The sequence below is a fragment of the Furipterus horrens genome, unplaced genomic scaffold, assembly GCF_987537825.1.
Source record: "Furipterus horrens unplaced genomic scaffold, mFurHor1.1.pri manual_scaffold_6, whole genome shotgun sequence".
In the NCBI taxonomy this organism is placed as follows: Eukaryota; Metazoa; Chordata; class Mammalia; order Chiroptera; family Furipteridae; genus Furipterus; species Furipterus horrens.
In genome coordinates, this window is record NW_028327176.1 from 35,893,517 (window position 1) to 35,906,947 (window position 13,431).

The window sequence follows — 13,431 nt, forward strand, 5'->3', positions numbered from 1 at the left end:
ACAGATAATCTCATCAGAGAAATGATGTTTTTTTGTTTTTTTTTCAGATTTAATGTGTTTTATTGATTAAAATATTACATTTGTGCCACTTTCCCTTCCCTCTGCTCCCCTCCACCCGGTGGCCCCCTCCTTCCAGTTGTCCCCCCCTTTTAGATTATGTCCATTAGTTGTGCATACAGTTCCTCCCAACCTCTCTCCGTCTATTCCATTCCCTCCTACCATGATCCCCAATTCCTATATCATCTCCCTCCCTCTCCCCACTCCCCCTCCCTGTTGACCTCCCCCCAATATGCTTCCCTTACCCACAGTTCCTTTTCCACTCTCGTTGCCTGTTTCATTTGCCTTTGTTTCATCTCCCTAGCTTCTGTTTTTTAAACCAGTCCCTTTAACTTCTCATATAACAGTGGTTTGGATCTAATGAACTCTTTCAGTTTTATTTTGTCCTGGAAACACTTTCTCTGTCCTTCTATTCTGAATGACAATTTCGCTGGATAGAGTATTCGTGGTTGTAGGTTTTGGATTTTCATTACTTTGAATATTTCTTGCCAGTCCCTTCTTGCTTGTAGGGTTTCCCTTGAGAAGTCAGCTGATAGTCTAATTGGGACCCCTTTGTACATAATTCTTTTCTTCTCTCTTGCTGCTTTTAAGATTCTCTCTTTATCTTTAATTTTTGACATTTTGATTATAATGTGTCTTGGAGTGGTTCTCCCTGGGTCCAGTCTCTTGGGAACTCTCCTTGCTTCCTGGACCTGCAAGTCTATTCCCTTCCCCAAGTCTGGGAAGTTCTCCTTTATTATATTTTCACTCAATTTTTCAAGTTCTAGTTCATCTTCCTCATTCTCTGGCAAACCAATGATTCTTATGTTGGGCCTTTTATAGCTGTCCCAGAGGTTTCTGATCCTCTCATTGTTGCTTCCCATTTCCTCTCTCTGCATTGGTTGACTGCTTGTTCCTTCTCCATATTCCAGTTTGTTGAAATGAACTCTGGATTCCTCACCATCTGTCTCGTATGTGGTTTTGTTCCTTTCGTTATGAAAGTTTTTCGCTTCTTTCATATCTTTTTCCTGCTCTTTTGTGAATTCTGTAAGCCACCTGATAACAATGGCCCAGAACTGAGCCTCTGACAGGTTTCTTATCTGTTCATCTGTCAGGTTCTCTATCTGCTGCCTGGTGAGCTGCACCACCGGGATCTCTATATTTGTCTGCCACATTTTGACAGATGCGTTTTGTTTTCCTGGGCCGGCTGTCGGGGGCGGTGCCTGTGTAAGCGTCACAAATCAGCGACCTGCCGGCGCCTGCCTGTCCGCGACCTATTTCGCAGCCCTGTGGTGCTTTCTGTGGGGGCGGGGGTCCAAGATGGATTCACACAGTTATTCAGCTAGGAGACCGGGATCCGTCCTCCCGCCCCCCTGGGCCTCACTGTTCAAGGCGATGCTGCGGCTGCTTTCCCCAGCGCAGGAGTCGCGAACGCCAGGGGCTTGATTGGAGTCACGCCAGGGGCTTGATTGCCTCCGGGCTTTTTCGCCGCCCCGCCCGCCGCTCCGCAAACAGCTTTGCCTTCTTTAACTCTTACCTGCCCAAATGGCACCGCTGGTTTATAACTTCATATGTTGGGCTTCCGTGTAGCTTTATTTTCTGGAATTTCTAGTTATCCTTTGTTTTGAAGTAGTTGTATTCCTCTCTGGTTGTAGAGGGAGACCTAGCGTGTCCGTCTAAGCCTCCATCTTGGCCGGAAGTCGATGTTTTTTTTTTTAAGAACCAAATGAAAATTCTAGAATTGAAAAACTGAAATGATGGGCTTACAAGAAAACTAGGGATGTTAGAAGAGTCTGTGAACTTAATAACACCTATGTAAATCATCCTATTTAAAGAACTGAGAGGAAAACAGTCTGAAGGAAAATATCAACTGTTCAGACCTTAGAGACAACATCAAACAGTCCAACATACATGTAATCCAAATTCCAGAAGGAGAAAAGTAGGATTAGGACAGAAAAAAATATATTTGAAGAAATAATGGCTGGAATTTTCCAAAATTTGATTTTAAAAACAAAAAACAAAAGCCATATTGACTTACAGATCCCAGAAAATCAGCAAACCACAGTGGTTTTGTTACTGTCAGTATTTAGCTAATTATTAAGGAGAAAGGAGAAAAAGGGGGAGCAAAAGGGAATTAGACATTAAGTTTAATAAACTGAGGAGCATAAGCCTGCTTGCTTCACCAGGAAGCTGTAGCTTCATGCTGCAGGGAACCACAGCACTTGGGATTAACACTCCTCTCTTCTCCACTCTGATACCAGATTGTTGGGGGGCACTGGGGGAGGTGCTGGACTATAGAAGCCTGTCAGTCTAACTAAGGGGTATAAACCCATCTAAAGACTGTGAAAGTGTGGAAAGCTGATTAGTTCTTTTGAAAAAGCACCTGGTGTCTTTTTTTTATTTTTTAAATCTTGCCCTGGCCAGTGTGGCTCAGTTGGTTGGAGCATTGCCCCATGACGAAAGAGTTGTGGGTTCGATTCAGGGCATATAACTAGGTTGCGGGTTTGATCCCCAGTCCAGGCACATCCAGGAAGCAACTCATGCTTCTTTCTGGCATTGATGTTTCTCTCCCCCTTCCTCTCTCTCTAAAAGCAATGAAAAAAATGTCCTCAGGTGAGGATAAAGGAAAAATCTTAAACATCTTTATCCATTGGAGATACGTACACAAATATTTATGTTTTAAATATTTACATATGATGAATGGGGTTTTCCTTCAACATAACCAGTGGAGACAGTGGGTAGAACTATAACTGAAATAAGATTGGCCTTGAGTGTTAGGTACATAGTAATTTATTACATTTTTCTCTATACCTTTCAAGTTGTCCATGAAGTACTGAAAAAATAAAATAAAAAAAAAGGTTACCACCAATTCTGAAGAGAATTTCAAATAGGAATGCCAAAACAGTGAGTTTCTGAAATCTTCAAAGTGTTTAAATGTGAATTTTTAAAAAGTATCAGAATAAAAACCTAACTGAACAACATCCTACTTTCTCAACATATCATTTTAAGGTCACATTTTTGTACAGTAGTCCCTGTCTATATTGCGGTTCATTTATTGTGGCCTAACTGTATCGCAGGATTTTTAAAAATATTATATTTAATTAAATATCACAGATTTTTCACTATATCGCATGATTTTGCGGTACTATATACGTATGTTGTTAAAGTTACGTAGGTTTAAGAGTGTAGAATATGTTTAAGAACATAAGTAGTGTTTATAAAAGTGTGGAGGACTTCCGGCCAAGATGGAGGCTTAGACTGACATGCTCTGTCTCCCTCCACAACTACTACTACTACTACCGCAAAACCAGAAATAACCAGAAGTCCCAGAAAATAAAGCTACATGGAAGTCCAACATATGAAGTTATAAACAAGTGGTGCTCGTCCGGACGGGTAGAAGGGGCAAAGCCGGGGTGGAGAGCTCAAGCTGGTGCTGGTGGCTGCAGTTACGGACCATGGTAACACAGACACCCGTATTTAAGGGGAGGAAAAAAGCAGTTGGGGACCACCCCTGGCTGCAGAATGAACCCATCAGCTTGCGATTCCAACACCAGGAAAGGCAGACCCCCATTGCTTCAGACTGTGAGGCCCAGAGGGCATGGGGACGGAGGAGGAGGGTCCCGCTCTCTCAGCAGAGAGTGAACAGCAGGAATCCACCTTGGACCCCCGCCCCCACACAAAGCACCACAGTGTGGTGAGAAGGTTTGCCCGGTAGTGAAAAGTGCACAGGGCTCTGCCCCGATAGCAGAGGAGGTGAGACAGCCCTGCCCACGAAGGAAAAATAAACGAAAACAGTAGGGATGGCAGGAATCATGATTGAAATACCAATCACGCAGCTGACCAAAAAGCAAATATGTGAATTAACCGATGAACAAATAGATAATCTTTCTGAGGCTCAGTTCAGAGCTATAGTCATAAGGCAGCTTACAGAATTAACAAAAGATATTGAACAAGACGGGGAAGGAATGAAGGCTAGTCATGTTGTAATGAACGAAAACACATATGAGACAAGTGGTGAGGAAAAGAAAACCAGAAATCAAATCAACAAATTGAAACATAGGGAAGGAACAAACAGTCAACCAGTGCAGAAAGAGGAAACAAAAAGTGAGGACTACAAGGAGAGGTTCAGAAACCTCTGGGACAGCTATAAGCAAATGAACATCCGAATTACAGGGTTGCCAGAAGGTAAAGAAGAACTAGAAATTGAAAAATTATGTGAAAAAATAATAAAGCAGAACTTCCCTAACTTGGGGAAGGAAATAGACTTACAGGTCCAGGAAGCACAGAGTTTTCCAGAAAAACTGGACCCAGGGAGAACCACACCAAGACACATTATAATCAAAATGTGAAAAATTAAAGATAAAGAGAGACTCTTAAAAACAGCAAGAGAGAAGAAAAGAATTATGTACAAAGGGGTCCTAATTAGACTATCAGCTGATTTCTCAAAGGAGATCCTGCAGGTAAGAAGGGACTAGCAAGAAATATTCAAAGTAATGAAAATAAAAAACCTACAGCCACAATTACTCTATGCAGTGAAGCTGTCCTTCAGAATAGAAGGGCAGAGAAAGTGCTTCCAGGACAAAGTAAAACTGAAGGAGTTCATTAGATCCAAACCACTGTTATATGAGATGTTAAAGGGACTTTAGAAGAAGATCAAAACTATGAACGTTAAAATGAAAACTGTATCACAACAACCAACACCAGAAGCTAGGGAATTGAAACAAAGGCAAATTAAGTAGGCAACGAGAGTGGAAAAAGAATTATAAGTATGGGGAACATACTCGAGGGAGGTCAGCTGGGATGGGGAAGGAGGAACAGGGAGGGAGATGATGCAGGAATTAAGAAGCATGTAGGAGGGAGTGGAGTAGACAGGAAGATGTAGAGAAGAACTATACGCACAACCAATGGGCATGGACTAAGGGGGGGACAACTGGAAGGAGGGGGGGTCACTGGGCGGAGGGGAGCAAAGGGAAAAGAAACTGGGACAACTGTAACAGCATAATCAATAAAACATATTTAAAAAAAGAAAAGAAAAAATTTTTTTAAATTTAAAAAAGTGTGGAAAAGGTTAATAAGAGAGTGGTAAAGGTTAATAAAGGACTGAGAACGGTTAATAAGTGTGTGGGAAGGGTTTATAAAGCCTTAAAATATATATAAATACTAAAATAAATGTAAGGTTCCTACTTCGCGGATTTTCACCTATCGTGGGGGGTGGGGGGGTCTATAACGTAATACCCGTGATAAGTGAGGGACAGGGAGAAGTGACAAGTAGATGAAATCTACACAGAAAAAATAATAGTAATTAGAACAGATTAACCTTCATAATACGTTGTGCCTCTTATAGCACCTATAGTTTGCCTTGAATTCCAATTATTCTATTACCCCCACTTAGGTAGGAAGCCCTTGAAAGCAGGAATCAAGCACAGAAGCCTGTGATCACATAATCAGTTACAGATGCAAATCCAGCAGCAACTTCTACCCATGCCACTGATAAGCAAAACTGATTGGCTAAGCTGGTGGTGTTTTGCTCTCTAGTCTGTCTTTGTGGGACTCACCTAGTACTGCACGCTAGGGCACAGGAGACACCTGTCTCAAAGGTAGAAGAGGATAACTGCACAACTAAAGATGTATGAAGAGCTGCACTCACCAACAGAGAAGTCACTAGCTAAAATTAAAATGTTAGCACCTCAATCAAACTAGCCATATTTGAAGTACTAAAGAGCCAAACATGACTAGTGACTATCATAGTGGACAGTGTAGATGCAGGACATTTCCAGGTTCTATTGGACAGCTCTGGTCTAGAGCTTAAAATTTAACTCGTCGTCGTCGGCAGCCGTCCGTCTCAAGAGACGATGGTGTAGCTTCTTAAGAGTCTATCTGCACCGCCGAGAATGGCTGTGCAGTCCGACTCGGGAGTGACACGGTATCTGTCTCCTCCCGTGTTGAATCGACATCTTGTGATGACGCTGGAGTGTCCTCTCCAGTGAAGCTGAAGCTACAGAGCCTGGGCAGGGTGATATGGAGGGCCAGCTGTTGCCCATGCAGCAGACCCCCCCTCTCTTCGCAGCTGAAGTGTCCAAGGGAAAGACGGAGTCAATACAGCTTGGCTTCAGGTGCGCCGCAGGAGTTGCCGGTGTTGACTACAACGTCAAACCGCCTTAGGGACTCCGGCTCCGGATTTTCTGTCGGGGTTTACTCCCTTAGCCTTTCCCCTGAAGAGGTATGCCGCAAGGCAGCGGAGGTTTTTTGGAGTCAGAGTTTTCCTTCTCTGATGTGCCCTGACTGGAAGATCGAACCAGCGACACTTAGCTCGCAGGCCGACGCTCAATCCACTGAGCCAAACCAGCCAGGGTGATTAAAATTTAACTAAATTGGAACTTAACCTAGAATCCTAGGCTTATCTACTTCCAAGCTCCATGCCTGGCAGCGGGGACTGGGAGCCAGACCATTAGTTATAGCTCCTATGGCTTGGGGTAAGTGTCCAAGGAAATAAAGGAAATGAGCGATTCTAGAACCAAGAAAAGTGCTGTGTATTCCCAGAGAGAGAAAGAAAGCAGAATCATAGGATCTGGTATTACACTGGCATTCAGCAAAGACCAGAGCCCAAGGATAAAGAATAAGGATGAAATAAAATACTCCACTTTGGAAGGTAGATCTTAAAGTGTCGTTAGACACACAGAGAGATGGGAGAAAGGCATTCCTCTCTTCAATCCAAACAGGTATTGTCTATAAGACTCCAGCTAAGACAATAGCAAAGAAAAATCAAAAGCGTCGCGGGTAGGTGCACTGCCCTTCTCACCCCAGGTCATTAATATGATGTAACCTATAAGAGCAAAAATCTAAGAGAGCAGAATGACAAGAACATCATGCAATAATTTCTAGGGGGACATTCTGTATTTCTGAAGAAGCAAGTTTTTCCATTCCCTAAATTAGAGTGGGAAAAAAAGCAAAAAGAATTAATCTGGGAAAACATATCGTAACAAAATATTTTTTTTAAGAAATTTAAAAAAACTAGGAACAGCCTTTAACCCACGCAAAACTTCTACCCAAAATCTAACTCGGTTGAGGCATGTAACACGCCGAGTAGTCACACGCTCCACATGAAGACTTCATAAGGGCATGGGCTCAATGTAGGTTTCTCATCTGGGACAAAAACGGCAGACCTATACATACATGTAAGTGAGGAATTTTAGTGAGGAATCGAACTAGGAATAGTAAACAATGGTTATTATTTAATGGCACAGTCACTAAAAAATAAATTTTTAAAAACAGACTTTTAAAAATATATCCTACCGAATGTTCTTTTAGAAAAATGCCTACTGTGACTATGTGTTCTAGGGAACCACTGTAGATAAGTTCTGTACCAAACGCCAAGTCGCAGTGAGTTGCGTTTTACATCTAATAAGCTAGAAATATACTAATTTTGAGCCTCAGATTTTAACAGTAATTCTACTGACAGACATTAGTTAGTGAGGCAGCAGTGGGCAGTTTAACTACAGGATGTTCAACAGCTCTAGTTGTAGCAGCCAGTTGCTGATTTTGGTGCATGTCAGAGATCACCTACCTATTCGATTAGTACATTTGATTTATATATGAATGTTTATTTCTACGCTTTTCTAAGTTCTACATTTACTCTGTTTTCCCTTATGCTTTTCGTTTTTCTATACAATTTAACAATAAAATAATTTATTCACCGTGTACCTAATTTGTATAAAACTTTTTTCCCTCTTTCATGAGGCAAAAAAAAATGTTCATAAGCCATTTACCTATAGCAATACTTCTCTGGTGCTGTGGTTATACTGACATCTGGTGGCACTAGGAAAGAAACCAGACTGCAAAAAAATGGATAATTTTTTTATAGTGTTGCTGATTTATTCTATGTGACTTCAGAGTTTATCTTTTTCTAAGGTTTGACCTATGCCTGAGACAGTAAAACTATTAAAGTACTCTATTAACTCTACTGAGAGAATACATCAGTTACAGCCCTTTTCTTTGGCAATGTGACCAGCAAGGATGTAGAATTACTTAAAGAATGTCACTGGGTATGTAGAACTGCCCACAGTTATTCATTTCAAAATTAAAGTTTATAATCAAAATGGTTATAAAGTAGAGCTTTTCCATCAAGGATATATATGTAATTTCAAACTGTTCACTATATGCAGATAGATCCCTGTAATGAATTTCACCATGATCCCTAATCTAAAATACAGTATTTTACAGATATTTAATTTTTTTCTAAGATTGTAATAAAGTTACATTTATTTCTTATAAAGTACAGTACCTCATGACTGTCCAATGACTAACAATCTTAGGCTTAAAGACATATACTGATAGGGAAAACCATAACCTCATGTGCAAAATTCACTGTGATAGGAATGTAACAAAAAAGGTGTGGTAAATACCCCAATCCTATTCTACATGTTGCCACAAACAACATGGCATGACTCATGGTTTCTGACAGAGAAAGTCTAATGGCCAATTAGACATCAGAAACCATATCCATAAAAACATAACCTTCAAGCACATGAAAGCCTTGAAATACAAAAAGCTAACCAATGTCTTATTATTTATTGATTATTTTTCCATGTCTCCCCAACAACAGAGTCAAGAGAAATATTTGATCTAGGTAGCACAGCCTTAAACTTACAACTACTAGAACTACAACACTGAATTCTACCACTTTCTGTAATTACCCAACTCCCATTTTTGAAGCATTCACATAAAAGTAGTCTGTTAATAGGAGCCACCTCTGTAAATATGACCCCCATAGTTTGGCTTACAGAAATAAATTATTACACTGAGAAATCCCTATCAGGGAAAAAGTACAGGGCAAACTATCCTTCATCCCAAGAACTCCTATTTAAATAAGAACAACAATTCTATTTCAGCCATACTAACCAGTGATGATCACATAATTGGCCAACAGCAATAATTATTATGAAGAATGAAGAGAGAATTGAATTAACTATGCAATGGTCCAGTTTGAAAGCCACACACAATTGTACTGCAGTGTTCATAGGCTGGCTGTCAATCTGCAAACTGTTACCAGTCCTCAATGAGGTAAGAAGTTTTGAACAGAATGTTAATCAATTATGTCCCTGAGCACACTGTTTAGTCCAGCTGACATTTTTCTTGAAACATGACTTCTTTGATGAAGGAAGCAGTACACTGATTTATATTCTGGCTCAAGACCCTTATATCAATACGCTGACATTTTGAGTTGCACTGCTCTATGATACCTAACAAGAACAAGGATTACACTGTACGGGCAGGGTGGTGGTGAGGAGGAGCTCATCTAGGTCTATTTCTACCATATACTAAAATATTAAATTACTGCAAAATACTGAGATCAAGAATTTATTTTAAAAATTACTATGGACTTCCAATTTTAATATTGTGGCATAAAGTAAGCATTCCCCCATACTCTTCTTAGGAAACATCCAAAAGCAATTCATCCAAAATCAGCAAAGATATAAAATCATACTCTCCATTATTAGCAAAACTAGGATCCAGCTAAAACTACAAATCAAAAATAGGTAAAAGGACTTCCTAAAAGAATGGAGGTGAATCCTGGGTACTTGAGGGAGGAAGGGGTGAGAAGATGTCTCAGCTGGACGTCTCAGGAAGAGCTGGCAACCTAAACTTCTCAAAGATGAGAGGCCCTGTCTGAGATGCAAAACTTAAGTTCTCAACAAAGGATAGATTGATGGGCTGACAGAAATTCTCTGGACCCAGTTTTAGTCAGAAGAGCAGGGTCTAACAAAGAGTCAGACAAAGAAGCTATATTTGCAAGAGTAGTTGATCGCTGCTACTACAGAAGGGAAGCTGCACTGCAAAGCCCACAGCTGCCTATGCCCATTGACCGGTGAAAGATAACAGCTAACTAACCTCACACCCCAAAACCCTGAGTCAAAAGGAAAACTAGCCAGTCAGGAATGTGGCTTTAGCTCCCTACCATTTACAATCTGAAAATAGCCCTGGCCAGTGTGGCTCAGTTGGTTGAAGCGTCATCCAGCAAACCAAAAGGTCACAGGGTTTGATTCCTGGTCAGGGCACACACATGCCTATGTTTCAGGTTCAGTCCCCAATCTTTCACATAGATGTTACAAAGAAATGTCCTCAATATAAAAATAAAATAAAATCTGAAAATAGCTGATTGAGCACAAACTCATGTTTCCAGATGAATTATCACAAAGGAAGGAGCATGAATCTATACAAAGGCACAAAAAGAGGGGGGAGAGAAAATTACAGGAAAAATTATTAGTAGACCCAAGAAAATTTATCATAAAAATATTGTCACAAAGGAAATAAAAATTGTGGTTAAGCCTTCTTCTATGCCTTTATTTTTTTTATTTTTTTTATTTTTAATGTTAAGTTAGCCCTGGCTAGTGTGGCTCAGTGGATTGAGCACTGGCCTACTAACCAGAGGGTCACCAGTTTGATACCCAGTCAGGGCACATGCCTGGGTGGCAGGCCAGGTTCCCAGCTGGGAGTGCACGAGAGGCAGCCACACACTGATGTTTCCCTTCCTCTTCCTTCCTCTTTCTTCCTCCTTTCCCCTCTCTCTAAAAATAAATGAATAAAATCTTTTTTAAAAATGTTAAGTTAGTGAAAAAAGGCACAACACTGGGATATAAGTGCTCAAGTAATAGATAACTAGATGACAGAAAACAATGGACAACTTAGGACAGACCTAGAAAAAAACATAACAATCATAGGAATGCAGCTGGAACTGGAAGAAATAATAGAGAGAATAGACATTTCTGAAAAGAAACAGAGAAGCTTTAAAAAAACAAGAAAGTAAAGTGAAAATAAAGACAAAGAAGATTAGAGAAAAAATAGTAGGTATGAAAAAAAGAAAGGATAGTCAACATATGAATAACTAGAGCCCAAGAAGAGCCTCATAATAGAACAACCAAATATTTATATAATAGATATAATTCCAGAAAGATTTCATAAAATGAAGAAAATCTGAATCCATATATTGAGAGGGTGTACCACATCTCAGAGAAAACTGATACAGAACACTGACATGGGAAAAATAGTGTCACGAACACAAAAAAAGCAGCAAATTAGGTTGGCCTCAAACTTTAACTCTAGAACATAATATATTATCATTAAAAATTCTATACCCAATCAAACTGTAACCAAGCAAACCAGGGCTCAGCCATGTGATGCCTTAACACATGATCCTACAATTAGTACTGAAGGAAACAGATTTCTATTTACAGGGTTCCAACCTCGGGGACGCTGAGAGCACCCCTGCTCAGAGCCCCTCCCTCCCAAGAGACCCACCACTTCCCTTGCTCTCCAAAAGGCTTTAAGCCAAACTCATCCCCAGAAGTTCCCCATATCCTTATCTGTTCTTAAGCCAGCTAAGCAAACAGGTCTCCATCCCCTCTGGAATGTGCACTTGTGGATTTCAGAGTCCCATCCTCTCACGGCAGTTCCCTCCTTCAGCATCCGGGGTACGTTGTTCTCAGCCTCCATGTAGAGTAGAGATTCAGGGACATGTGCCACGTTACACTCGGTCATGGTGGAGTCCAGGGAGGCACACGTCCCAAGAGTGGCTTCTCTGTACATCCTTCAGACAAGCCGAGGTCTGTAGCTCAGCATTCCCGGTCACAGTTCAGTTCAGCTCCAAGCGTCTCCTACGAATCCGTTCTTGGTTAGGCAGATCCCCGCACAGCTCCATCAGCTCTCACCTCACACCCTTTCAGACCACCTGGCTGCTTCCCTACACACCAGACCTCACGGTGAAGTCCTTCTCTTTCAACCCGCTCTCATTTTAAATGCTCAGCCTGGAACTTCCTATGCAGCCTCATATCCAGCTCCTCCTACGATGTGCTACGTTTGCCAGTTCCCCTGTATTTTTTACCTTATTTCAGCTGCCATCTTTAGTCAGGGCAAGAGATCCCTGTGACACAGGGGCATCTGCCTCCCCTGGCTGTGTCATCAGTCCCTATACACTCTTAAGGTCACATATACCTTCTACCTGGGACAGCAGCACACTTACCATTCATTGTTATACAAAGTATCTTAAATACCATATCATCCACTTCCCCTTCCCCCAATTAAGGTTTGCGGGGAATATGCTCCGCTATTTTCTGGGGAGCCCCGCTCAGCAGCCCCTACAATTGCACCTCAAAAAACAACACAATAAATGATTGTTAATCCCAGAAAATAGTGAAAAGTAGATAGATGGTGGTTTGTTCACTTCTGGAATACACCAGCAGAGTCAGAGCTAAAGGATATGCCACATGAGCTGAAGTGTAACACATTTTTACAGTTAAATACTGAAACAGGCAATCTCACATAACATTGTTTATAAAACACTTTGTTATTATTAAACATTACTGCTATGTTTAACGCTGAAGGTTATAGAGAATAAGCTGAGACTCAGAAGAACAAAAAATGAAAAATAATCCATCAAAAGCCAGAACTGCATGCTGTGCAGTTCCCACAGAAATTGTTTTATGAAGTCACATTGACTTGGATTTGAGCCTCCAATTTATCAGTGTTGTTTTATACACAGCAAAATAAAGAGAAAACCTATTTCCTATACAATTAGCTGCGTTTTCACTTAGAATCTGCTATATTTATAAATAAGGATAATCATATTTCCAAAGCAATTTTACGAATCTATCCTTAGAATAGTTACTATACATGCACTTATGAGACAAGGGGAAGAAAGTGGGGAAAGGAGACAAGGGCAAAAGAAGGGGACAGGCTCCTTAATGAAACACAAACTTTAAATTGCATGTTAACCAAGGATTTTTCATGTGGAAAAATAAGGAGCAGTTTCCTGAAGTTTCCTTTTCTTGTGAGGTTTTCTAATTTCTGAATCCATTTTTAAGAAAATCCTGATGAGTGGTGTATAAGGAAAATGTTCCCATTATAAACTGTGGAGTAGTAAGTGTTTTAACGCTGCATTTAACCTTCAGTTCAATCATAATCACCCATCACTGATGTCCATGACTCTTCCAGTGATCTGGCAAGTTTCCTAGTTTTGTGCTCATTTTCTATCCCTTGATTCTCTGGTTTTATATTTATAGCCCCGAGCAACAGTCTAGGTAGTAACTGGGCCATCGGGACCGGTACCACAACATGCATAGGAATATAGCGTCCCTCCGAGAAAGGGGACAACACAGACCAAAGTTTCAACAAAAAGAAGCTATTGACAGATGGGGAAGGAAGCTACACTAGATGGGCAGTCAGTCTCCCCTTCTCATTTTAAGTCCACTTGGGCCAGCCACTCTTTCTCACCTAGAGATTATCCTCTATAGTTTGTTGCAAACCTTGAAGTGTCCCGGATTTTGTCTTAATAAAAGATTCTCTTCCATTATAGATTAAAACATGGATCACTATGGTTGTTTAAAAAGTAGAAGGACACAG

The 13,431-nt window shown here is 40.7% G+C and overlaps 1 protein-coding gene across 3 annotated transcripts in view; it reads right to left on the reverse strand.

The window, feature by feature from the left end:
* LOC150005966 (putative G protein-coupled receptor 75) overlaps window positions 1-13,431 on the reverse strand; it is a 147,274-nt gene that overhangs the window by 47,483 nt on the left and 86,360 nt on the right. The gene's annotated exons all lie outside the window — the stretch shown is intronic.